The sequence below is a fragment of the Furipterus horrens genome, unplaced genomic scaffold (genome assembly GCF_987537825.1).
Source record: "Furipterus horrens unplaced genomic scaffold, mFurHor1.1.pri manual_scaffold_17, whole genome shotgun sequence".
Lineage (NCBI taxonomy): Eukaryota > Metazoa > Chordata > Mammalia > Chiroptera > Furipteridae > Furipterus > Furipterus horrens.
In genome coordinates, this window is record NW_028327187.1 from 10,504,185 (window position 1) to 10,529,763 (window position 25,579).

General features: G+C 38.9%; 1 protein-coding gene and 1 pseudogene across 2 annotated transcripts in view; one reads left to right on the top strand and one right to left on the bottom strand.

Annotated features, from left to right (window-relative positions):
- The window catches only part of EDA (ectodysplasin A), a 284,456-nt gene that overhangs the window by 167,967 nt on the left and 90,910 nt on the right, over positions 1–25,579 (top strand). The window lies entirely within an intron of this gene.
- Positions 22,698–23,173, bottom strand: LOC149990477 (large ribosomal subunit protein uL23 pseudogene; annotated as a pseudogene).

A 25,579-nucleotide genomic window follows, 5' to 3' on the forward strand; every position in this document is an offset into this window, starting at 1 on the left:
TTAATTTCATATACAAGTACATTTGATCATTGAAAAGGGGAATAATTGTAGCCTCACAAAAGTATCACCACTGTGTTTGGATTACTTTTCCTTTTTCCCCAGGCCAACTGAAATTGGATTGCGATTATGCATTGATCTAGGGACAAGCCTTTGGGAACCCTACAGTCCAGGACTCATGTTGGCGTTGGTGTTGGTGTTCGTGTTGGCATTGGCATTATTGTAAGAACACACAGATCAGGCAGGGTAGTCAACTCCTTTTCCTGAAGGGTCCTACTAGATCCAGCTTTACTGGCTCTGCACCAGTTATAAGGTCCCATGTCAAGTTTCTGGCTTGACCGTTGAGAAACTTCATTGTATTTCTTCCCGCTGCCTTTTGGAGCTTCATCTTCTACCATTCTAGCATTCCCCCCATTACTTTGCTTCCAGCAATCTCTCTGACGTTACTGTCACTCATGGGAGCCCTGTTTTATCGTTTTTCTGGAATGCCTATCAAGCTTATCCAGATCCCAGTTCTTTAAGCTGTTACTCGGTGTTTCACACCATGTACTCTGAGGCACATCTGCTTTGAAATAATCTGGAAATGTTAAATATGGAGACTTGGGGGCCCTGCTCTGGGCTTACTGAGTTAGACTTTCTGGGGATGGACCCCAGCAATCTGCATTTTCACAGATGTTCCTATATGATCTTCAGGCACAACTGAGCATGAGAACCCCCAAATCTAGCTTTACAGTCTAGCTGCTCAAGCCCTCCTGCCTTGGTGAACTCGTTTATGGCCCCCCCATCCACAGTGATTTCACCTTCCTCTGAAGAACTGTAGAATTCTCTTCCTCTTTCAGCTTGTCGTAGCATTGATTTTGGCTTTTTACCTATTCTGTTTTATTGTCATTTACACATGATAATGATGATTTCGTGTATAATCCAGTGAAGGATAGGAATTCACTTTCTACCCTCTTTAACACATTATGATGTAATATAGTATGATCTCCTACACAGAAAGTATGTATCTATATCTATCTATCTATAGGATTGGGCTAAAGAAAGAAAACCAAAAAAAGAACAAAGAAAAAACAGAGAATGCAAGAGTAACAGAGAAAGAGAAAATCAGTGACAGAGAACATGCAAGCAGGTGCCCACACGTGCATTTCCTGCTCCTATAGAAGGAAATCCTGTGTACGCTTTTTTTCAAAACTCTTCCATGACTCGTTCCTTGAATTTCTCTTTTTCCAACTTTCTGTATCTTTGGGAAAATAAGAACAGGAGACAGGTATTATAAATACATACATAGACAGTAGCCAGGGAAGTTATTTTATGTAGAGTAGGTGAAACTAGTTATATCCTTCTGGAAAAAGGGGCCAAGTACCTTCTTTTGCATTTGTGTCCATTAAACATGCGAGAAGCTCGGTGAAATCTGAAGACATACTAACCTGCTCTTCTTGAAGTCTAAATTTGGACATACTATTCCCATCCTTTCTAGTAGTGGAGTTCTGAGCTTCAAGAGCACACCATTGTTTCTGATACTTTGTGAACCATGATGCCGTAAAGCTTTGAGAATCTTACCTTGAAATAGTTCAGATGTTTTCTACTTGGAATGCTTAAGTTGATTTAAGCCATCCTCTTGATGAAACCTGAAAATAATTTAAATATTGTTGATAGGACGGGGTGACGATATTTCATTGCTTTCAGAGTGTTTTCTAGCCTACGCTGATTTTCCCTGAAATGCCTCATGTTCGTTCCACTTGCTCCCCAGTGCTTGACTTGTACCAACAAAATTTCCTATCTTTTCCTCCCTTCCGGCCTAAATCTTTTTCATTATTCAAGTCCAACGATAGTTCCCACCTCCTCCATAAAAGTTCGTATTACCTCCCATGGCCGTGAAGATTTCTCCCTCCTGTGAACTGTCAATACGTCCTTTCTACAGCTCTTATGTGACACCCAACCTAAGGATTTTTTTGTAGTCTGGTGCTGTTTGATTGTTTACCTCTTTCATTGTTTAGCTTTCCACAGGTGCATGTCTTGTTTTGTAGGCTAGCCCAGGTTCCTTTTTGTCGGGGACTTTTCTAAGGCTTTCCTAGCACCGAAGAAATGAATGAATGAAGAATTAGGCATTTGTAGCAATATATTGACCTTTCTGGAGACAACTCTTGAGAACTGTGGAGAACGCCTCAACATTAGTTTCTTAAACAGGCGACCGGTGGGAAAATAAGTATAAAATGTAGGCAGATGCACTGGGGCATGACATACAAGTTTAAATAGTGCGTATTTTTCATTCTTTCATGATTTGCAGTGGATAATGACTAACCACGTGCAGGTGTGACTGAGGCCATGTTTCTACCTGACCAGCATCGTGATCCATGACAGGCATGGCCCAGATGGTTCGTTTTCACCATCTTTATAATCAATATTAATTGCTGTAGCTAAACCCAGGATGCAACGGGTCCTGTTGATTGTTTAGACAATCCTAAAAGACAGGTGGCCGGTGCCTTGGTCGGTTGGTTTCACAGGTATGGACTTGGCATTATGTTCTCCAGGTTAAGATAACTGTGTCCAGCACTGCCTTGGCGTCTTGGTACAGTTGATTTGCTTCAGAGGCTATGTGGAAAACTGGAGATTTTTGCCCTTTTACAAGGTCCAAAGGAGTAGAAAAGCCTTGAGGCCCTGTCCTCTTCTGAGATTCTTTCCAGGCCCAAGGGCTACTTAATGAACCCAGGAACCTAAGAGTCACCCTCAGCTCTTCCCTTTGTGTGACTCATGGAATTCAACCAGGAGCCAAGCCCTGTGCAGTCTAGCTTCACTCAGAGCACCTCTTGATAGCGTCCGTGCTATGCTCGACTCTCATGTTTATTACTTATTGCTCCTTTGTAATGGCAGTTTCCTATTTCATCAAGGCTAACCTTTCCCCTGCCTATAGTCTCATTTGCCTGTCTAATATGTCTTTTAAACTATGGTGTGTGTGTAGGGGGGTGGGGGAAGAAATCATGTTATTCCTGATTAAAATGCTTCCATGAACCCCATTCCAAATGGTAAAATCAAGTCCCGACCTTCCTGGTTCCGTGGGCTCTGAGCATCGTCCTACAAAGCAAAAGAGTCACTGGTTCGATTCCCGGTCAGGGCACATGCTTGGTTTGCAGGCCAGGTCCCCAGCTGGGGGCGTGCGAGAGGAAACCAATCAATGTTTCTCTCTCAGTCGATGTATCTCTTCCTATCTCTCTCCTCCCCTTCCCTCTCTCTAAAAGTAAAGAAATAAAATCTTTAGAAAAATTTCTGCAAGCCTACAACATAACAAACTGAATTGTGGAGAAATAGAATATCCACTAATGAGTAAGGACATTGAATCGGTAATCAAAAACCTTCCAATAAAAAAGCCCAAGACCAGATGGCTCCACTGGTGAATTCTTCTGAACGTTTAAAGAATTAAGACCAGTCCTTCTTAAACTCTTTGAAAAAACTGAAGGAGACAAAACACTTCCACGCTCATTGTGTCAGCATTATCCTGGCACCAATGCTAGGCGAAGATGGTATAAGAAAAGGAGCCTACAGGCCAATATCCTAATGAGTATAAATGTAAAAATCCTCAACAAAATATTGCAAAGCAAATTCGGTAGCACTTGAAAATGATCATACACGAAGTAGGATTTATTCCTGAGCTGAAAAGATGATTCAACACACCCAAATCAATTAATGTGATAAAGCACACACTAATAGAATGAAAGATAAAAATCACGTGATCATCTCACTAGGTACAGGAAAGGCATTTCACAAATTTCCACACCCTTTCATGATAAAAACTATCAACCAATGAGAAATATAAAAGGAATTTGCCTCAGCATAGTAAAGGCCATATATGTTATTGTTTTTTTTTAATAACTTGTCCATTCTTTATTATAGTTTCAGTATCTTTGCTGAAATTACCCATAAGTCCTTTCATGCAGTCCACCTTTTTTTAGCAGAATCTTTGACTAATTAATTGTGATTGTTTTAAATGTCCTGTAGATTTCCACATAAGAGCTTGCTTTTATTGTTTTGTCTCTTGATAATGGGTTGTTTACCTCTGTGTGTGCGTGTATGTGTGTTTACATCTCAGAATATTTGACTGCAGACCTGGCATGTAGAACAACAGATAATGCCAAAACAATCATCATTTTAAAAGCATACATTCATCTCTCTGTTCACTTTTGCACATAGCAATCGAAGATTCAAATTGTTTCTACAGATACTGTTTAAATATATAGAACTACTTCCATTGAAGAATAGTATTCCTGTGCTTTGCTTGGCTAACTTTAAAGATTCATGCCCTTTTCACATTTATTTTACTTCACTATAAGTTTTTCAGAGACTTTTAGTGTCAAAATAAATAGAATCAGTGGTAAAAGATAATAGTAGCTATAGTAAGGAGTAACTAAATGCAAAGTGACATCTGCTGAGATAGCTGTTTAGCCTTTGCTGTTATACTCAAGAAATGAAACAAAATAAGGGGAAAAAATAGTAAATTGAGGGATACATCCATGAAATACTTCACTTTCTCTTTTTAGCTCTTTTAAAATTGAAAATAATTCATCAATCATATAATTCGCCCATTGAAAGTGTACAGTTCATAAGTTTTTAGTATATTCACTGAGTTGTTCAACCATCACCATAATCTCATTTTAAACCATTTTCATCTCCTCAATAGGAAACTCCATGTCTATTAGCAGTTATTCCATATTCTCACACCTTCCTCCTGCAAGCCCTTAGCAACTGTTAATCTATTTTCCATATCTATAGATTTGCCTTTTCTGGACATTTCGTATAAATGGAATCATAAAATATTGTCTTTTGTAATTGGCCTCTTTGACTTAAAATCATGCCTTCAAGGTTTATCCAGGTCATATCATGAATCAAAACTTCATTTTATTTTATTGCAAAACAATAATTCAGTGTATGAATATGCCACATTTGCTTAGCCATTCATTGGTTGAAGGGCATTTGGATCGTTTCCACCTTTTAACTACTGTGAATAGTTGTATCTTTAAATTTTAATTTTCATTTCTCTGATTTGTGATGTTCAGCTTATTTTTATATTTTTTTATTGCCTTTTTGTATATATTCTTTGGAAAAACATCTATTCAAATTCTTTGCCCAATTTGTAATTGTTCTTTGTCTTTTTTATTATGGATTTTAAGAGTTTGACATACAGTTTGTATACAAGACCTCTATTAAATATATAACTGTAAATATTTTCTCCCAGTCTAAGGGTTTTAATTTTACCTTCTTATAGTATTCTTACTACACAAATGATTTTACTTCTGATGAAGTCTAATTTATCTAAGTTTTGTTTTTTTGCTTGTGATTTTCTATTATATCTAAAAATCCATTGCCAGTCCCTGGTCATGAAGATTTATTTCTGCATTCTTCTAGCAGTTTTATCATTCTAGCTCTTTCATTTAGGTCTCTATGTTCCAACTTAGGCCTGTACGATCTACATTGAGTTAATTTTTGTTTATATTATTGTATAGGGTTCCACTTCATTTTTTCACATTCAGTAGCACCAGTACCATGTTCTGCAAAAACTGTTCTTTCTTCCTTTAGTTATCTTGGCATCACCTTTTTCTTTTCTTTAATTTAAAAAGAGTGCATGAAATTAACACCACAATCAGGTACCACCTCACACCTTTTAGAAAGGCTGTCAATAAATCAGCAAAGCACAAATGTTTGTAAAGTTGTTGGGAATGCAAATTGAAGCAGCCACTGTGGGAAAGCAGTATTGAGTTTTCACCAACAAAATAAGATAGAACTGCCTTATCTTATGACCCAGCAATTCCACTTATGGGAATATATCCAAAGAAACCAAAAACACTACTTTGAAAGAATACATGCACCTCTATGTACAGTGCAGCATTATTTAAAATAGCCAAGGTATGGAAACAACCCTAGTTCCCATCAATAGACAACTGGTTAAAGAATATGTGGTGTGTATATAGTACGCAATATTACTAGGTCATAAAAAAGAATGAAGTATTACCACTTGGACGATATGGATGCACCTAGAGGGTATTATGCGAAGTAAAGGAAGTTAGAGGAAGACAAATACTGTATGATTTCCCTTACGTGTGCAATCTAAAGAACAAAATAAACAAACAAAAAATACTCATAGATGAGACATGTTTTCCAGAGGGATGGGGCTTGGGGGGGTACCAGGTGAAAAAAGTAAAGGGAATGAGAAGTACAGAATGGTAGTTACAGAGTAGTACAGCATATGAAATATAGTCAATGATATTCGACTATCTTATGGTGCCAGGTGAGTACTTGAATTATCTCGGGGGAAGGGGGGCACTTTGTAACTTATATAATTGTCTAACCACTGTGCTCTACACCTGAAACTAATAATAAAAAAATATTGAACGTGACCTCTAATTGAAAAATAAAGTTTTAAAAAAGTGAGTGAACAAAGCTCTACACATTCTTAGTTTTCCTCATTAATACAATACGATAATGAACTTAGTAATGTACTCTTTCACTACAATATATTGGGAGGATACAGATCACATTTTCAGAAAGTGTTTATATCTTCACCATTCACAAATATAAGCCACGTGTATGCTGCTTGGACAAATACTTGCAGATGTGACTATATACGGGAACCGAGTTTTTAACTGCCTTTTCAGTTGAACAGCGTGGATTTAGGTGTAAGGGTATTGCTATAGGTAAACTAATACTATTTTCTCTTTTAATTTCTCTTGCGTGCTCAATAAATGAAGAACATGAAAATGATGCAGATTAAGACCACACTTGCTAAAATTTATTTTATCAGGAAAATTTTCTGACCTGTCGATTTTAAATAGTCCTAGAAAAGAAGTGTTTGCCATGGCTTCTCGTTTAGATGTGAAGTAACAAGAACTGTCATACTTATTCTGTGACCCCAGCTATTATTGTTTTAATAATGCTAGGGACCAAAAAAGTCTTTCAGTTCCAATAACATATTAGAATGCTAGTATGAACTAATTGAAATATATAAGAATACTAGGAACCATCTAATATTAGCTCTTAAGTTTTGTTGTTTTGACACAGTGTTTTAAAAGTTAAAATTAGCCCTGGCCGGGTTCCTCAGTTGTTTAGAATGGTATTCCAGTTTGCCAAGGTTGTGGGTTCATTCTCTGGTCAGGTCACATACAACAGTCACCAAATGAATGCATCAATAACTCTCTCTCTCTCTCTCTCTCTCTCTCTCTCTCTCTGTCTGTCTGTCTCCCTCCCTCCTTCCCTCCCTCCCTCCCTCCCTCTCCTTTGTATTTCTCATATGGGACGAATTTGGAAAAATATAAAAATACCTATTTGAAAAATTATATTTACTTATATTTAACTGTACTCTTCTGAAAGAAATTAAGCCCTTTTCTGATGAATTTATTATCACTTTTCTATTTTATACATACATTCTTTGTTCTTGCTTTGAAATAACAAAATTTTTACTAAGATGATTGAACTTGTCCTTAGCTGGATAGATAAAGGACTAAAATCAAAAGGAACCTCAGCTTTCTTTCCACCTTCTCAGATTCCAAAGTAGAAACAGAAGATTAGCTCTAACGTATGTTTCTGCCCGTTTTTAAAAACCTGTCCTTTTTCCTTACAGTAGGAAGTCAAGGCTTCTGGGAACTTTGATACACACCCCACCTCCCCACCCATCCTGGCATCCCCCCTCACTCCCTCTGAGATAATAAAAAAACCAGTATTGAGCTGATGGTGTCAAAACTGCCTGGATGTCCTTTCTTTAGCAAAACTCAAACCTCAGAACCAGAAAGAAAATTCTGAATGCAAATGTACCTTGTTTTCACTTGTAAGTCTTCTCCACTCTGCTTTTTTTAGAGTGAATTGTCAAGCCAGAAATAGGAGAGATTTTGCTATAAAGTGCAGGATCTGAGCATTGAAGAGATTCGTTAAAATTAGGAGTACTCTTCCATTTAATCCTTGAGGGTTTAGTTTTACTTAAACCAGTGGCATAATCTATTTGTACTCAACAGTCAGTTAGTTACCTCAGTGGACCAGGGACACTCTTCCTTTTATCTCGATCTGCAGTTGTTTGCCTCTTGAGAGAGGTGTTTAATGACAAAAAGCCTTGCCTTAAATGAGTCCCTATGAGGAACGTAGCCCCAGACTGCCCCTCTCTGCTCCCTGTTGATTACTAAAAGATCCAGCAGGTTCAGTCACCCCTTGTGGAGACCAGAGAAGGGCAGGGATTCATCCCAGAGTGTCCCACTTATTCGGTAGAGATTTGTCAAGCAGATATCTGTGGCGGTGCAGTCTTAAGGATTTTGACCATCTAGGAGAGAAGAACATAGACTAAATGTGATTGGCGTGATGTGGGGATGAAAACCACAGGAGTGTATATTAGTTAATAAATAATTTGGGCAACATGTGATAATAAAGCAGGGATTTCTTCAAGATTCTACAAGTTTCTGATTGGGGGATGGGGTTTGGCTACAGGGCTACTGGAGTTTCCATTTATATATATATGGTTGTTTTTTTTTAAGTTCCCCTTGTATGTTTTAAAATTTTACTTAACAGTTCATTTGAACAAGAAGTTCTTCACATAAAAAACATTCTAAGGTACTATGAGGGAGAACTTATTCTTGACATGTGAATATATTTATGTTAGAAAACATGTACATAAAATAAGAATTAGTATCACTATATCTTTAAATATTTTTTAATTGAACATAATAACATCAGAATTGCCCTGGTGGCCACACCTATAGATCCATCTTCCTTCGCGTGGTGACAAGTCATGGGCGTCCTCAGCTTCCCCCCAACCTTGTTTTTAAGGGGCAGAATAGCAAGTGCCAGTGCGCTGTTGGATGGGTCTACAGCCAGGGTCTCAACAAGACAGTTCTTTGCTGTTCTTCTCTTCAAAATTACTAAGGATTTGAGAAGGCCATTGCTACCTGTCATTTAGTGGCTGCTGTTCTTGCCGTGATTTTTAAGTGTTTTCCTCTGTTATAAAGTTTATTCCTAAAGGAGAGTGCTATTGTGTAGTGGGGGTTGAACTGTTGATCTCTGCTGATGGCACTATCCTGAGATGATACAATGCAATAAGCCACAGAGGGATGTACTGAAGGGAGATATTTTAGAACCACTTGTATTCTTCTCCAGCACAAGTGCTCATCTTAAGGATTGAACTAGTTCTTGGAGAGACGCAAAGTAGCTGGTGAGCTGGATTTGCTGCAATGGATTTATCGAATGGTCCATGTTAACTACAGCAAGCACCGATTGCTTTATCATTGCCCCAGGCTGCCATTTGCAGCAGTCTGTATATCATAATGATAACAACAGACGTCAGGTCTGTTTACCTGAGACATTATCACAAATACACTATTCCTATAGCATCACCCAAAATTCCAGAAGACCGTGCTGCAAATAGGAGGGAGGTCATACTTCCTGTCTGAGTGTTGCATGTTCTAATAATCACACTTTACATGCATACAGAAAAGTCCTCGTCGATTCCTACCCACTCAATCACTCTATTCATCAATTACATACAATTATATAGCACTTTACATTCTGCAAAGCACTTTCACGTACATTCTTGTTTAATCCTTACCCTATTCCCTGTGATATTAAAAATGTTCTCTATTTATAGATAAAGATCATGAAGCTATTAGGTAAGATTTCAGAGCTAGGAAATAGTGTAGCCTGAATTATTTTCATAAGCTCCTAGCCCACTCCTTTTGCTTATTATACCCAGCTCTCTTTGTCACAGAGGCCACATGTTATAATGGACCCTGACTGCCTGGATCTTTTAGTTCTGAGTAGTGTGATCTCAAGGAGGTTATTAAAATGCTGCATGCTCAACTTCTCCTATTTCACCAATGAGAAAAATTAGAGCACCTACTTCTTACTGGGTTGTTGTGAGGATTAAATGAGTTGATATATGGAAGGTACTTGGAACAGTGCGTCATGCTTGCTGTCATTATTACTTATATTATCATCATCCTTCTTGTAATCAGAAGTGGCATTATTGCATGGCATGCTGGGTAAGATCTCAAAGTCACTTAATGCTGGTTGCCTGGATTGAAATCCAGACTCGAGTACTGACTAAGTGTGTGACCTTGGGCAAGTTACTACAGTAAACTGTGCGTGCGTTTTCTCGTGTATGAAATGCTAGTCACACATAGAAGGCAACTAGGACTAGGAAGTGAGTTAACCCATGTGACATGCTTAGCCCAATGCCTGATGCATAGAACCCCCACTTGTCTTATTCCTAACATTCTGGCTGCAAGCTCAGACCCACGAAGTGTCTGGCTGACAGTTGTGCAATGTATATGGCATATGTAATTCATCAGTCCTGTATAGTGTAATCACACAAGTCGGCGGTTTGGTTGTCATGGTAGTGCCTCCGTAGGAATGTATTTGTCATATAAAAAGTTATTTTCAGTCAATCAATGTGGTGTGGTAAAATGAGCATGCATTCGAGATCTCGTTCCATTGCTGAGTGGCCTTTCAAGTGAATTAATGGAGCCTAGAGAAATTTTAGCAAGAGTAAGAAATAACTTCCCAGGCATACTTTATTCTCATTCCTGTTTATACTATGAAGCTCTGGTTTGCGGGGTGGAGCAGAGTGGGCCCTACACTGGTAAGTCAGTGATATTATAGTGAAGCATAGAAAGTGTTTCTAGTTGGAAGTTTTCTTTCCAGTCCTATATTAGAACTTAACTGGAAAATGACATTTACTCAGCAGTCTTCTTTAGAAGTAACTTTGTTAGAGCCCATTCATTAAGCACGAAAAGGGATTCCCCCATGCACAGCTTTACAGGCAAACGCTCGGTTTATGGGATGATTTTATTCCAGAAGGTTTTTTTGTTTTGTTTTGTTTTTTGTTGGTTTTTTTTTTAGGTTGATTGTTCAACAAATGCATGTTTTCTTGTAGAAACAAAGTTACTATGATCGGAAAGATTCCAGATTAGCCCACAAAGTTGAATTGAACCCCTGATAGGACTAAAATACTGTACATGGTGTCTGAGTACTAGTGATGAAAGCAAAAATACATAATTGAATAAGAAGAAGCACATTGAATACTACAGCATGAGAATACCAATGTTAATTAATGTTGAGGAGATAGGTGAAGGCTTTGGGAGATTTTTTTCTGAAGAGCACTTCTTAGTACTTTCAGTGGACATTAGACCGTGGGAGTGGGGGAATGGGCGGGACAAGGGAGAGCAATTGGGGAAGCATGGACAACTAATAGGACAACAATAAAAAATACCCGTAATTGAAAAATAAAAATAAAAATAAAAGATTTTGGCACAGGCGTTACGTCTGATTTCTTTGAGAAAGGATGGCTTTCCTTTTCCTTGATCCAGGTACCTTTTAGTACTATCAGTCATGATGACAGTCTTTTGGGGTTCACGAATAGAACAAAGAGACTGAAGGGGGGTTTACCTTCAAAGTAACTTGGAGAAAAGGAAGAATAAAGAATGATTTAACGGGGCGATATGGGTCCATGGGAGAACATGGAATTCCCTAATGCAGAGTTAACAAGCCACAGCGAGTGATGAAAGACGAGGGACCTTAGCTTCTGCACAGGCTCCCAGAGGGTGGGAAGTGAGAAGTTGCCCGTGATACCCCAGCGCCTTTAACTTCCATCCGCACACCTGTCCCGTACTAGAGTTCCTCGTATGTGTCCTCTCTCCCCTGCTAGACTACCTCTTGGAGGGCAGAAGTGATTTCTTATTCATCCATCTGCTTCCAACCATACCTAGCACATGGTCGCTGGGGAACACACTGTACGTTGAAATGAAATCAGCTGTGATCCCATAACCAAGTCCATAGGCTTTTTAATTGGCCGGGGCATGAACTAATACTAGTATCTGCCTGAATTCAGAACTGTAGCAGCCCGATCATGAATTGTCTATCTGGTTATAGACATATTCTTTTCTTCTCATTTCCTGGGTGGACACCTTTTGCTGTGCCCTTCTGTCCCTATCTTCCTGCCTTGGAGCAGGGTATGGAGCAAAGGGAGTAGTTTGCAAACACTTTCTCCTTGGAGCTTTCCAGGCTCCATGATTGACAGTGCTCTGGCGATTGGGACTTTATAACTTCCCTCAGGAACACACAGCAGCTTGTCGATTCTTTGTCTTCCCCTTTGCTTTCGTTCTGTTTGACCCCTTCCTTCCCTGATTCATTCCGGCTGGAGACAGAGCCACATGCCGAACCATGGGGAACTGTGTGGAATGAAACCACAAGCTGCTCCCAATTTTCAATATTGCATGTTGGGGCAAAGGCAGAGTTCCTTTTCCTCTAAAGCTATAACGTTAAAAAAGAATTCTGTTTGATATTCAGAGTTATTTGATCTGGCAGTTTAACAACTGTTGATGTTTTAATTGCTTCTTTAAAGGATTTCATCTACATTTCTAGGTTTATTTTTATTTTACTCAGAAGGAATGTCAATATTAGCCATCACTTTGCCCAGTAAGTTACCATTGCAGGATCTTGGAGTGAAATCCAGTAATTACTGGAGCTGGTAACTTAAGAGCATGCTGAGAAACTTGGCCGTTTTCTTTCTCCTGAAGAGGTATCTCTTCCCTTGCCGCTAGCACTCATTTATTGTTCTGAATCAGTTTTTTCGTGGGTGTCGTACTTTCAAAATCAGCTTTCTCTGTTCCTTTGGGAGAGATTGAGGTCATTCTATTCTGGGTCAAAAAGGAACTTGAAGTCACTGTTAATGCAGACAAATGTGCCAAGTGTAAGATGTGCTAGCAAGAGAGACTTGGTGATCTTATAAGGTCCTCAGAGTTGTCTGCATTTTTATCTGTCTCTTCCTATCTTCCCAGGACCAAAGAAAATACTTCATGGGCATGCTACTTCCATGTATGCAACTAGCCCCTTGAATTCTCTGAACAAAGCAACTTGTACTCACAGCTCTTTAGAGATGGAAGCATCTCCTGAGATCATCTCGTCTATGCCCCTTGAAATGCTTTGACTTCTATTCATGAGTAAAAGGGGTCTGGTTGAACTCCCATCTTCGCTCTTGTGTGCTTTGAATTCTTTCCATCCAAAAATGTTAAGTGCTTACATGCCAAACGCGGTCTGAAGCAATTTGCTTCAGAAGATATGGTTCTGGGAGCTGAGCTGCTTACGTGCAAAAACCAAGGGCCCTGACACACTACATATTGACCGTGTCATTTTTCTCTGCTGCACTTGCTGCATACACACACACTCCTCACCGCCCCTCCCACCCCCACATGCATACAGTTGGCGGAAATGAAAAGAGATCTGCCAAACCTTTCGTTCTCTGCTTTGAAGCAGCACTGCCAGAAGAGGCTTCCTTTTGCAGGACATGCTTTATCTTTGTCTGGGATAAGCAAGAGTTAAACTGAAGGACCAGCCAACTGAGGGATGAGTTGGGGCACTGACCTGGGTGGTTGTGGAGAAGTGGACTGAAGCGCCAATGATATTATTTCCAATTCCCATTATCTTATCCTGCCTTCACCATCTCTCCTCAACACTAGGGACTGTAAGACTCGAAACTTAAGACTTTATGTTTATATACTTGATACTTAAAACAAGGCTCTTGATAATGTTTTTTTTGTTTTTTGTTTTTTGCAAGTGGAACCAATTACTACTAGTTCAGCTTTCTGGTTCCTCCACTGAAATAAAAAGGGAAAGTACGTCAACCATAGAAATTTCAAAATGAAACTTGCAACTTTGTCTGCTACTCATTTTTTTTTTTTTTTTGAGCTACTTCACTAGACTTAAGGTCAGTGTCTTCTCTGGGCTGTGACTTTCTTATTGTAACTGGACTGTTTTCTGCTTTCCAATAGATCGCACTGAGCTGTGGGAAATTTAAGAGACTGCTACTGGGGGAGGAATTTCAGGATATAACCTATCGTGGTTAGAAAATTCAGTGTTCACAGTAGAATGCTAGAACCTATTCTTGCCTGGACCCATTTCAGTGAGCCTGCCACTTTCTGTCAGTGTTGACTCAGCCCAAGTGTATTTTTTTTTTTTGTCCCTTCCCTTCACTTCACTAGACCATAGACTCTATGAGGAAGGAGGCTACCCTGCCTTTTACTCACTGCTAAAAAAATCTGTGGATGTTATATACCTCACCCAATACTTGGCCCACAGAAGGTACTCAGTAAATATTTATTGACTGGATTAAGCAGTCGATAGTCTTATCCTAGTTTCCATATTTGTTTCTACCACCAGCCTAGATAGAGTCCCCTGGCTGAACTCTGCCTGGTTATTGATTAAACACGGCCCCCTGGCCCCATGTTTGTATTTGAGTGTAGACCCCAGCAACCCTCCACTACCTTCCTATTTCTAATGCCAACATTTTCTGTTATCACCAGCTTTTCAAACTCTTCACGTGCCCTCTTCTCACACTAAATTTCTCTCCTAACCGACCATCTGCCATCATTTCTGACTCGTTCTTTCCTTTTATTCACTGTGCAGTGTTTTTTTTTTTTTTTCCCAATTACCTGGGCTTCAAAGCATTTTGATCTGTGTATCGGAGTTGTAGCCAGTCTCCTGCCTTTATACTGCTGTTTGCACAACAAGGAACTAACTGCTCCTTCCTACCCTACAGAAGGGCTACCTCAAGTCACAGACAGTTGGGAGGATCTTTTGAACACAGGGCCACAAAGAAGCAGGATAATTCCACTTTTTAAAGCAATTTGTCAGGACTACCTTGAGGTGTGGTGGTGTGAATGTACTGTATTTTTTGCTCCATAAGACGCACCTGAGCATAAGATGCATGTAGGTTTAGAGGAGGAAAACAAGAAAAAAAATATTCTGAACCCAATGGTGTACTAAAATATTTAAGAAAATATATCAGAATAATGTTTCAACCATGTAACGTGAACAGCAGGCAACAGTGGTATTAAGAACCATCATCACTGTCATTAAAAAATGAGGAGAGACTTTAAGGCTCAAGTACTCTTCTAGTTTCCTGGGAACCCCAAGAGCTCATCATCGCTACTGTCAGAATTGATGAAGCTCAGTTGCTCACAATCACTGATATCACTTTCTTGACTACCTTCATACTGACCAGACGCCCTGAGACTCAGCAGTAAAGTGGGACATTTAAGTGTCCCCAGGGGTTTCATGTGGCCCCACCGCTTTGTCTTCTAACAGCTGTCGCAACAGCTGACAGCTCAGGTAATACACATCACAGTCTGTGACACAATATTCGCCCCATAAGACGCACAGACATTTTCTGCCCACTTTTAGGGGGGGGGGGAGTGCATCTTATGGAGGGAAGAATACGGTACTTTCCCAAAATTAAATTTGCAGAGTTCTGCCTTCCTCTTCTCTGCTCTGGATGTCACGCTGACACATCTGCCATTCTCATTGGATTTTGTGAAGCCTTTGAATTGAGAGTTGGGACATGGAATGCTTTGGCTTTTGGAATGTCTTTGTATTCTTGCCCCCTGAGGTCCAGGATGATAAGATATATTACATTGCTGCTAGTCTTATTTCCAATCATCCGGGCAAATTGACAGGAGCACCATAAAGTCACATTCTTTGGCAAAAAAAGAAAAAAAACCCAAAAAACAAAAAACAAAATCCCACACATTGTTATACTATGACTTTTACAGTATTTAGGTAGAAGAAAAAGAAATACTTTTATCTGAAGATAATGTCTTTTTTCTATTACCACCCTTTGCTGGGAAATAGGAGATGGTAAGTACATGGTGCAGTTAAAATTGTTGCCTTGGTGACAATTTCTCTTCTCAGGATTGCTACTCTAGTCATTCTTCTGAACAGGAAGGAAGAGCTGGTTGGTGAGTGCATAGTGATAGGAACCTTGGGATCAATTTCCTGTGTCATCGAGCAGCCCCTTGTAATGAAGGGAGGAAGTGTTGTTTATAATAGTCCCGTCTCTGTCATGGGCTTCAGAAAAACATATTCCAAAAATTAGTGGAATGAAAGATATGTCCCCCTTTTCCTGAATGACTACATATTTTAAATGATGAGAGATTCTCAAAATGAAATACTCCTAAATTCTAGGTGATAGGGAAAAAAAGGGAGTATCTAAAACAGTCATACGCCACCACCCAGCCAAAACAAAAAAATAAAATAAAAATAAAACAGTCATACTCAACCTTTCTTGTATCCCCACACAGAAGGGACACACACCAGAATGGACATGGCACATACAGTGCTGACTCAAGAAACTACAAGGACACATATCACAATTCGTAGAGTATGTCTTGTTTGGAGTCCCGCCCAATGGGTCTCTTTCCCTGCCCTATACCCCAAAGCATCATTTGATCACTGTGACTTCCCAGGATACTCTTTGATAAGTTCAAATGTGACACGGTAATTAGAAGAGCATAGCACCAAGTACACATTGCAGGGAACAACATAATAATTTTAAGAATAACCCTGACCAGTGTGGCTCAGTGAATTGAACACTGGCCTGCAAACTGAAAGGTCATTGGTTCGATTCCCAGTCAGGGCACATGCCTGGGTTGCGTGCGGGCCAGTTCCCCAATTGGGGGTGTGCAAGAGGCAACCACACATCGATGTTTCTCTACTTCTCTTCCTCCTTTCCCCACTGTCCAAAAATAAATAAAGTCTTAAAAAATATAGTGTCAAGAAGGCCAGAGCCTTGTTAAAAAAATACTAAGAACCACTGAATGTGTGTACATATTTAGTTAATTTAAATCAAGAAGGAAGAGCTAAGTCCTGTTTGGTATGTCATTAAAAATAAATGCTGACAGAACTGTTATTCAACCAGACTTATTTATGAATGGAAATGATGTTCAAACAGAATAGGGTGAGTGGAACATGGATAAGAAGTAATTTGAACCTGAAAGTAAGTGAAAAATTTGAAAGTATGTGTATTCTCTATGAGTATCTTAAGTCCCCAGGCATAGAAGAACTGGGTCTAAGGGCACTGAAAAAAAGCTACAGAGGTAACCACAAAATTGCTATTACCAGTTTTGGAGACACCATAAACGGCAACTTCTATAGGACTAGAAATGGAAAAATGCCCTGATTTTTTCTCAAAGAGGGAGGGGAGTGGGATGGGAGTGATTTGTGCAAACTATGCAACCTGGATCTGTAAATGTAACAACTACTCTTAGCATAATTCTAAACTAGAATTTCCATCCTATAGATTATAGACCTTCGTGAAAGAAAACAATGGTCATCAAGAAGTTGTATCATTTCTTGGTAGGATTACTAAATAACACTTTAAGGGAAAGACATGAAATAAGGATCCAGTAAGAGAATTAACCCTACATCTTGTGCTTTCCTTGTGGAAAAGAGGACATGAGAAAAGTTTGGTAGGAATTAGAGGGGTTTATATATAGTTAGTTAAATTCTGTACATTTTAATTCAGTCTTGAGAAGTATGCAGTGGCTTGCCATAGAGTTATCCTTTTCAACATTTTTAGCAATAAATGGGAGAATATGGAAGATAAACAATACATTTTTAGATCATACAAAGCTAGAAACAATAGCTAATATGTACATGACAAAATCAGGACTCAAAGAATTCTATGCAATAAGATTAAAGTCACAGTTGCCATGTGTCTTTGTTGGCCAACATAGTACTCGCCAAGGATGGTTGATAGCACACTTCCGGAATCATTGGGAATGACTGCGTCTGGAGAGGGGAGAAAACATATCTGTAAAGCTTTCTTCCCCAAATATTTTCCCCTTTTCTGATACCTTTTCTCCCTTCTTTCCAATGCCTATTTAAAAATATGCTAACTAAGTGGTAATCAGAGCCATGCTTTTTTATACTTTGTAGAAAAGATTGTGCCATGAGAATGAACTATAAATTGATTTGCTCTTTTCTTCAGTATCTGTGTGTTTGATGGGGGAAAGCCTTGCAACCACATTTTTAAAGAAATATGTCAATAATTATTTTGTTGAAGGGGTTATATTGTTCTGTCTGTACAATTCACACAATGAAATAGTCTGTCTTATAGATGTATCAAGGATTGTTATGTATGTAGTTCAGGATGTCAGTCAAAAAGATGAAGGATATAGTCTTAAGCATTACAGTATCCTCTATGAAACCACTACGGATTTATCTTTTGTATACAAATGTATATATATATATATACACACACACAAGTGTTCTTCAATTTTTTATGCATTTCTTTATCCAGTTTAAATCATTTTTAGTATAATGATAATGAATTCAGAAACCTTGGGTAAAGTACTATGTATTTTCTTTGGAAAGCCAATCTCTTTTAAGTGAATAATTCAACAGTCAGTGACCTCTGTGTAGTTGATTTCATAGCTATTATCTTTGTTCCTTTGAGAAAGTACACGTGAAGAAAATGGCATTACTCACAGGCTTTAACTTCAGCTTTCAGCAGGTTGTCTTTGATGTCACTAGACAGAGTGATGTGGGTTTACTGTCCATCTTGAATCTTTGAATCTATGAATTTGTATCTTTGACCAAGTTTCGGGAAATTTTGACCATTTTTTTCAAATATTTTTCTGCCTTATTTTTACTTTTCTTTCTAGGATTCCAAATATATATGTTAGACAGTTTGCTATCTCACAGATCTGGGAGGCTATGCTTATGATTTTTATCTTTTTATTTTATTTTATTTTATTCTGTATTGTGCAGATTGGATAGTTTCTGTGTTTCTTATCTTCAAGTTCACTGACTGTTTTATCATTTCCATAGACTGCTAAGTCCATAGAGTGAATTTGTATTTCAGCTTGGGTTTTTTTGGTTTAAAATTTTCATTTGGCTCTTTTTTATAGTTACTATTTCTTTGTTGAGATTTCCTATCTTTTATTCATGACAAGTATATTTTCTTTTATATCCCATAGGATAGTTACAATAGCTGCTTTAAACATGTTGTTTCTGACTGGTGTGGTTCACAGGATTGAGTGCCAGCCTGTGAAAGGAAAGGTCACCAGTTTAATTCCCAGTCAGGGCGCATGCCTGGTTTGTGGGCTGGCGCCCTGGTTGTGGGTGTGCGAGACGCTACTTATGTCTCCCACACTGATGTTTCTCTCCTGTTCTTCTCTTCCCCTCTCTTTAAAAGTAAATAAATAATTTTTTTTTTAAATCTTGTTACCAGAATTCAAATGTAGGAGTATGTATCATTTCAGAGTTGGTCTCTTTTGATTATCTTTTCCTTGAGAATGGGTCAAGTTTTCCAATTTTTTATATGTTAAGTACTTTGGGGTTGTTGTCCTGGATATTAATCAAATATTATGTTGTAGATGCTCTGGATCCTATTATGTTCTTCTAAAGACTGTTGTTGTTTTTTTAAGTAAGTATTTAACTTGGCTAAAAAGCAGTGTCTGTGTATGTTACTTTTAAATAGCAGTAACATTAGTCCTAAGGCAGTATTCTCCTAGATGAGTGAGCCCTGACTCTCCACTCTCCTTGTTCAATGCTTATTACTCCCATTGCCTTAATTAGATTGTCCCGTAGGTGTCTATTAACCCTTTCCCGACTACCTGCTAATCTCCTACAGGTTCCTACAGTATTCCTGCAGTGGGTTTCACTGAATGAAAGGAGGAATGGTACCCTTGTATTTTTTTCTAATGACTTCTGAATGATGCCCCAGCAATGTCTGTGTGGAATAGTTTATAGGGGTCTTATAGATACCATTTCTTTGTGAAAAGTGGAAGGTCAGAGAGTGCAATTCAGATACACTTCTTCCTCCTAAATATGGCACCCTACCTACACTTATAGGGAAATTTTAACCCTCTCATCAGTCTCATTAGGCCTTGATTTTGCAGTGTTTACCCTGTTGTGACAGCATCTTATATGGAGAGAATTTTGTGTCATCTACCATCTCAAAGCCACACTCTTCCAGATCACTAGCAAAAATGTTGAAATAGACCGTGTGCTGTGATGAATAAAAAAGCATCACAACTGGTGTACATGCGTGAACAAAATATTTTTTTCAGTACGTTCTCTGCACCTGTGACCTTGCTGAGTGCTGGAGATATAATAATGAGCAAATCATAGTCTTTGCCCTCCTCGGGCTTCTATAGTCTAGTAGAAAAGTCTGACAACTAAGTAAGCAATAATAGCCCTGGCTGGTGTGGCTCAGTGGATTGAGCACAGACCTGAGAATCACAACGTTGTCGTGGGTTCGATGCCCAGTCGGGGCACAGGCCTGGGTTGCAGGTCAGGTTCCCAGTTGGGGGCGCAGAAGAGGCAACCACCCATTGATGTTTCTCTCCCTCTCTTTCTTTCTCCCTTCCCCTCGCTCTAAAAATAAGTAAATAACATCTTTTAAAAAATAAAATAATATAAAGTAAAATAAATAAGCAATAATAGAAAGAGAACTAAGTGTGGACATGTGGGGAATTAGAGAAGGACCTCCAGATGGAAACTGAGTCTCTGCTCCCAGTGCTCCCACTACCTTATGTGTCTTCATTGCCATAGATCTCATTTGGGCTTTAGTTCTCCTCTGAGTAAAATGAAGTTGTTGGACAAGATAGTTAGTCTTCAGCATTCTGCCTAACTAGTTAGTTCTTCAGTCTCGGTGGTAGTATATGCATGATACCACCAGCACAAACTTTGAATGCTGCTACGCCTGGATTCAACATGGCTTCTTAGCTCCAAGTTGCACATGTATATGAATGAGAAAAATAACTACTTCGGGGTGCTTCTGTGAGAACTAAATGAGGTCACATATGCAAGGCTGGACTTGCTGAAATGTCATAGGATTGACCTGCACCATTGTCTTTGTGTGACTGTTTGAATCAATGGTAAGTGACTTAAAGCATTGTTTTTATAGTAAAAATTATGTGTTATGAAGTACAATGCAAAGTTTATGTTAATTTCCCAGATCAACCAAAGGCATTTCCTATTTTGGTACATGCTCCCAGACGTTAGTAGCATTACTTTCTTCTGCTCTTAAGGCTACTTTGATAGAAAAAAAATGAGAAGCACTGTATGAATATAGTTGGTATGGTACCCAGTGCATGACAGGAACTCAATAAAGGAGAGTATCAATATCTACACAGCTCTGGGGAGTGCCCGTCATTTACATTTGCTTCATTCAGAGGCCTGTCCTTTGTTTGCTATCCTTGAAATTCTTCTCCTGGTCCCACAACTTCTATATTAAATTTTCTTTTTATGTCCATTGGCTCTCAACATCAGTGTTTTTTGTTTGTTTGTTTTTTAATGGAACTGCCTTTTTTTCTTTAAAATAATTTATTTGTTTGTTTGTTTACTTATTTTATTTTTAGAGAGAGGGAGAAGGAGAAAGAGAGGGAGAGAAACATCGCTGTGTGGTTGCCTCTCACTCGTGCCCCCAACTGGGGACCTGACGTGCAAGCTAGTCATGTGCCCTGACTGGGAATCGAACCAGCGACACTTGGCTCACAGACCGACACTCAATCCACTGAGCCACAGCAGCCAGGGCTTTACATTAAATAATTTTGATATTTAAGTAGCCTTAAAATAATTTTTATGTTAATAAATGAACTTACTGAAAACCCAGATACATTGCATCTATTGGTTTCTTGTTGGTTACATCCTTACTTTACTCCTCAAACAGCTCTAGAAAATGAACCAATATATGACTTGTGCCCTGACCGGTGTGGCTCAATGGGTTGTGCGTCGTACCACAAACTGAAAGGTTGTTGTTTAGATTCCCAGTCAGGGCACATGCCTGGGTTGTGGGCCAGGTCCCCGATTGGGGGCGTGCGAGAGGCAACCACACATTGATGTTTCTCTCCCTCTCTTTCTCCCTCCCTCCCCCCTCTCTCTAAAAATAAATACATAAAATCTTTTATAAAATGTTTTAAAAGAGATCATTTCTAGTTACAGAAAATCTGTTGTCTTCCCCACAATGCGTTGTATTTTTATTCGTGTAATTGATCTCATAAATTAAGGTCTTTGAACCGAAAAGCCAAAAGAATATTTCAGAGCCACAGTAAGTTTATGAAGCCCAGCTCATCGTGTTTGTGCACATAGCAAAGGAATATCATTACATGGATAAATATTATATACAGATAAGCATCAAACTTTCCTTTAGCTATTGTTTGAACACATTTTCTCCTCAAAAGCTACATGCCAGAGGAAGTAAATTGCCTAATTTCACCCTTCATTTTCTCTATCAAGTCATCCCAGGTTGACTATTTTATGCTAATCACTGGTTACTCCTAATTTCCCTGTCACTTAGATTTTCTTTTTTTTTTCTTAGCAATAGCATTTTAAATGCAGCATGTTTTAAGTCAGTCTCCGGTTTTTATATGCCTTGTAGTTCACTGCCTTCAAAGGATCATCAACATCAACCCGTGTGGAAGTATGAAATGTATTCTGACGTCCTCTTTTCACATGGAGCCTATTCTGTAGCGTCTAGTAATTTAAAAATGTTGCACGATGTAGATAACTTCTCTTGGGTGTAACTACACTGAACAGGGCAAAGTCATATCAGCAGGAAGGAAGTGGAAGGGAATTGATGATGGCAAGTAATGGTTGCGGTGAATTACCCCCAAACGGAAGCATTTTCCCAAATCAAGAGTAGACTAACCCATCATTTCTGCTAAAGGATGCTGAATGCCTATTGAAAGTGAAAGGTGAGTTGCACTCTCTGGAAAGAAATCATTATTCTGAAATAACCTGCCTTACTGTAAAGTGACAGTGCTCCAAAAATGTATTACCTTTTCCTACAGAAAGAACCTTTAATCTTTTAGGAGTCAAGTGAGTTTATTTCTTTTTTTTTTTTTTTTTTTTTAGAATAAAGTTTTTATATTTAGAATTAGCCAGCTAGACTCAGTTCAGATGATCCCAATTTTGTTGGCAACGTCCAAAGCATAATAGTCTGGAGCCAGTCGAACATATGCCTTCTTCTCTCCATCAGGCCTAATCAGGGTGTTGACCTTATCCACATCAATGTCATAGAGCTTCTTCACAGCCTGTTTGATCTGGTGCTTGTTGGCCTTCACATCCACAGTGAACACAAGCGTATTGTTGTCTTCTATCTCTTCATGGCTGACTCAGTAGTCAGAGGGAACTTGATGACAGCATAGTGGTCAAGCTTGTTTCTCCTCGGAGTGCTCTGGCGAGGATATTTAGGCTGCCTTCAGAGCCTCAGTGTCTTAGGCCTCCGGAAGGTAGGTGATGTGCGGATCTTCTTTTTTTTGTGGCTGTGGATGCCTTTTAGCACTGCTTTCTTTGCCTTCAAAGCCTTTGCCTTAGCTTCAGCTTTGGGAGGGGCAGGAGCTTCCTTCTTCGCTTTGGGCGTCATCTTCATGGCGAGTTCATCTCTTTTCAGTTTTTTCAAAACCATTTCTTCATCTAAGTTTCTCCAGTGACCCCACTCAACTCTATACACACAGACTGGCTTGGGGGAAAATATCTTTTAGAAGAATTAAGCATAAGTTTCTTTTGAAAGTAAGTGGTTGGATCAACCTAAATAGATTTATTTTTGAAAGATACTTGAAGTATTTGTGACTAGTTGCTTAACATAGGAAGAATAATAGATTCTGTGGTCTTGCAGGACCTGTAACTTGAGAAATGGTAACTGTTTATGAAACCCATAGCTATAAGTTAATTAACCACTTGGAGTAGTATAAAATGGGGCAGAAAAGCCACTGTTCATTTATTAGTTTTTGGTTTTTGTTTTTTTAGTCCCCATTACAGAAGATGCTGCATGCATTTACAGACACAGAGACCAAACATAAGTATGATCACACCTGGGCTATTCAGCTCCTCCAAACTCATTAACTGAAAAGATATAGATTAATTGGAGAGAGTTCAGAGAAGAGTAACAAAAATGATTAAGGGGCCAGAGGGATTGATTTATGAGCAAAGATTAAAAGAATTTCGTCTATACAATTTAGCTAAGTGATGACTAAGGGGAGAAGGGGCGGGGATACAACTGTCTGAAGGGTGTAAACACTGAAGAGAGAGGAGAATAATTTACTATGCAACATGAGAATATAAGTACGGCTAATAAGCTATAATTACCCATAGGGATAACAAAATAAATACTTCAGGGAAATTCAGAATCATAAGACCGCCAACTTGTTTCTCAAGGAGACAATCACAACGCTAGTCTCGTCCAGATTAACATGTGCGCGGTGTGAAATAATCATCTGATGCCCTTTAGCTTCCTTCCCCCCACAGCCCACTCCAACAGTCTCTCAGTTTATGTCATTCTGATATATTTCAAGTCCAACATAGTACACAGGTCTACGTAGCTTCACCTTTATTGGCGACGGTGAATCTCTCAAAGTTTAGTTCCAATAGTGACCCTGCAAGAGCCATTCCTTTTGCATTTACTGTCAATTCAGTTGTAAAGCACCGAAACAAGGGAACCCATCTGGAGGCGAGAAAAATCTTGGATTCCCCTTGGAATGGTAAACAAAGCCAAAGCCATAGTTTACGTGTGGAATCTCCAATAGTGAACTTTCAAATTGTATTTCACATCTAAAGCAGTTTGATGTTAGAGCATTATGTGAGGAATAGAAAGACACTGAGAATAAATCTCTGTAGGCTTCAGGATTTGCGTAAACTTCGGAATGCGGTTCTTCAGAAATAAAATTAGTCTGTGGGTAACTGCAAACGAAGTTGCTTGACCGAGTGCATTCCACAGCATTGCTGTTTAGCCTTGCCAGGTAAGATTTTACATGTCACTGCAGTTGAAGCAGCTTCTCTTGTATGCATATTTTTCTCCTTTTCCCTTTGTATTGGGAATCTTCACAGGTTGATCCATCCCTCAAAATACCCTTTGCCGCTTCTCCTCCTCTTCTTCACCATTGTTTTTACAAGTTCTTCTGGTTTTATCTCAGTCTCTGCCCAGTTGTTTTCTAACTAAATAATATCTTACTACAATATTTTAAATAAATGTTCTTTTAGTGTCATTTTAGATTTTGAGAAAAGTTGCAAAGACAGTGCAAGTCCCCATAGAATCCATGCCCAGTATCCTAGTATCCTATTACATAAATGGAGTTAATTTGCCACATCAAATGAACTAATACTGATACTATTATTGACTAAAATTCATGCTTTGTTCATGGTTCCTAGTTTTTTACCTAATGTCCTTTTCCTCTTACAAGACCGCATCCAGGACACCACAGTACATTGATTTGTCATGTCTCCTTAGTCTCCTCTTGACTTCGGCCATTTCTTAGCCTCCCCTTGTTTTCGGTGACCTTCACAGTGATTTTGTAGAATGTCCCTCAATTGGGATTTGTATGATGTTTTTCTCGACTTGGGGAAGGAAGTCCACAAAGGTAAAATGATTTCTTAGCACAGGATATCAGCAATCAATTCTTCACTATTGATATTATTAATCTTGATCACCAGGCTGGGCTTAGTGTTCACCAGATTTTGCCCTCTAAGTTATATTCTAGCTCAGAATTTATACACACGCATATAAACACTTCTATGTGTAACTGTCTGTATCAATAGTAAGCTAATCATGAGTTTATACTGAGGTCCCTAACTGCAATCCACCACCATATGGGTCATTAGAGCCTTCTCCCCGCCCCACCTTGGTCTGTAACTTCCAACTCCTGCCATCCATTCACTTAATCATCCAATTCCAATGCACATGCACAATGATTTCGGAATTGTCAACGCCTACCTCCGTGGGACAATTTTTATCAAATGCAGTACATGCTTATCCATACTTTATTTTCTATTCAGTTTGGCA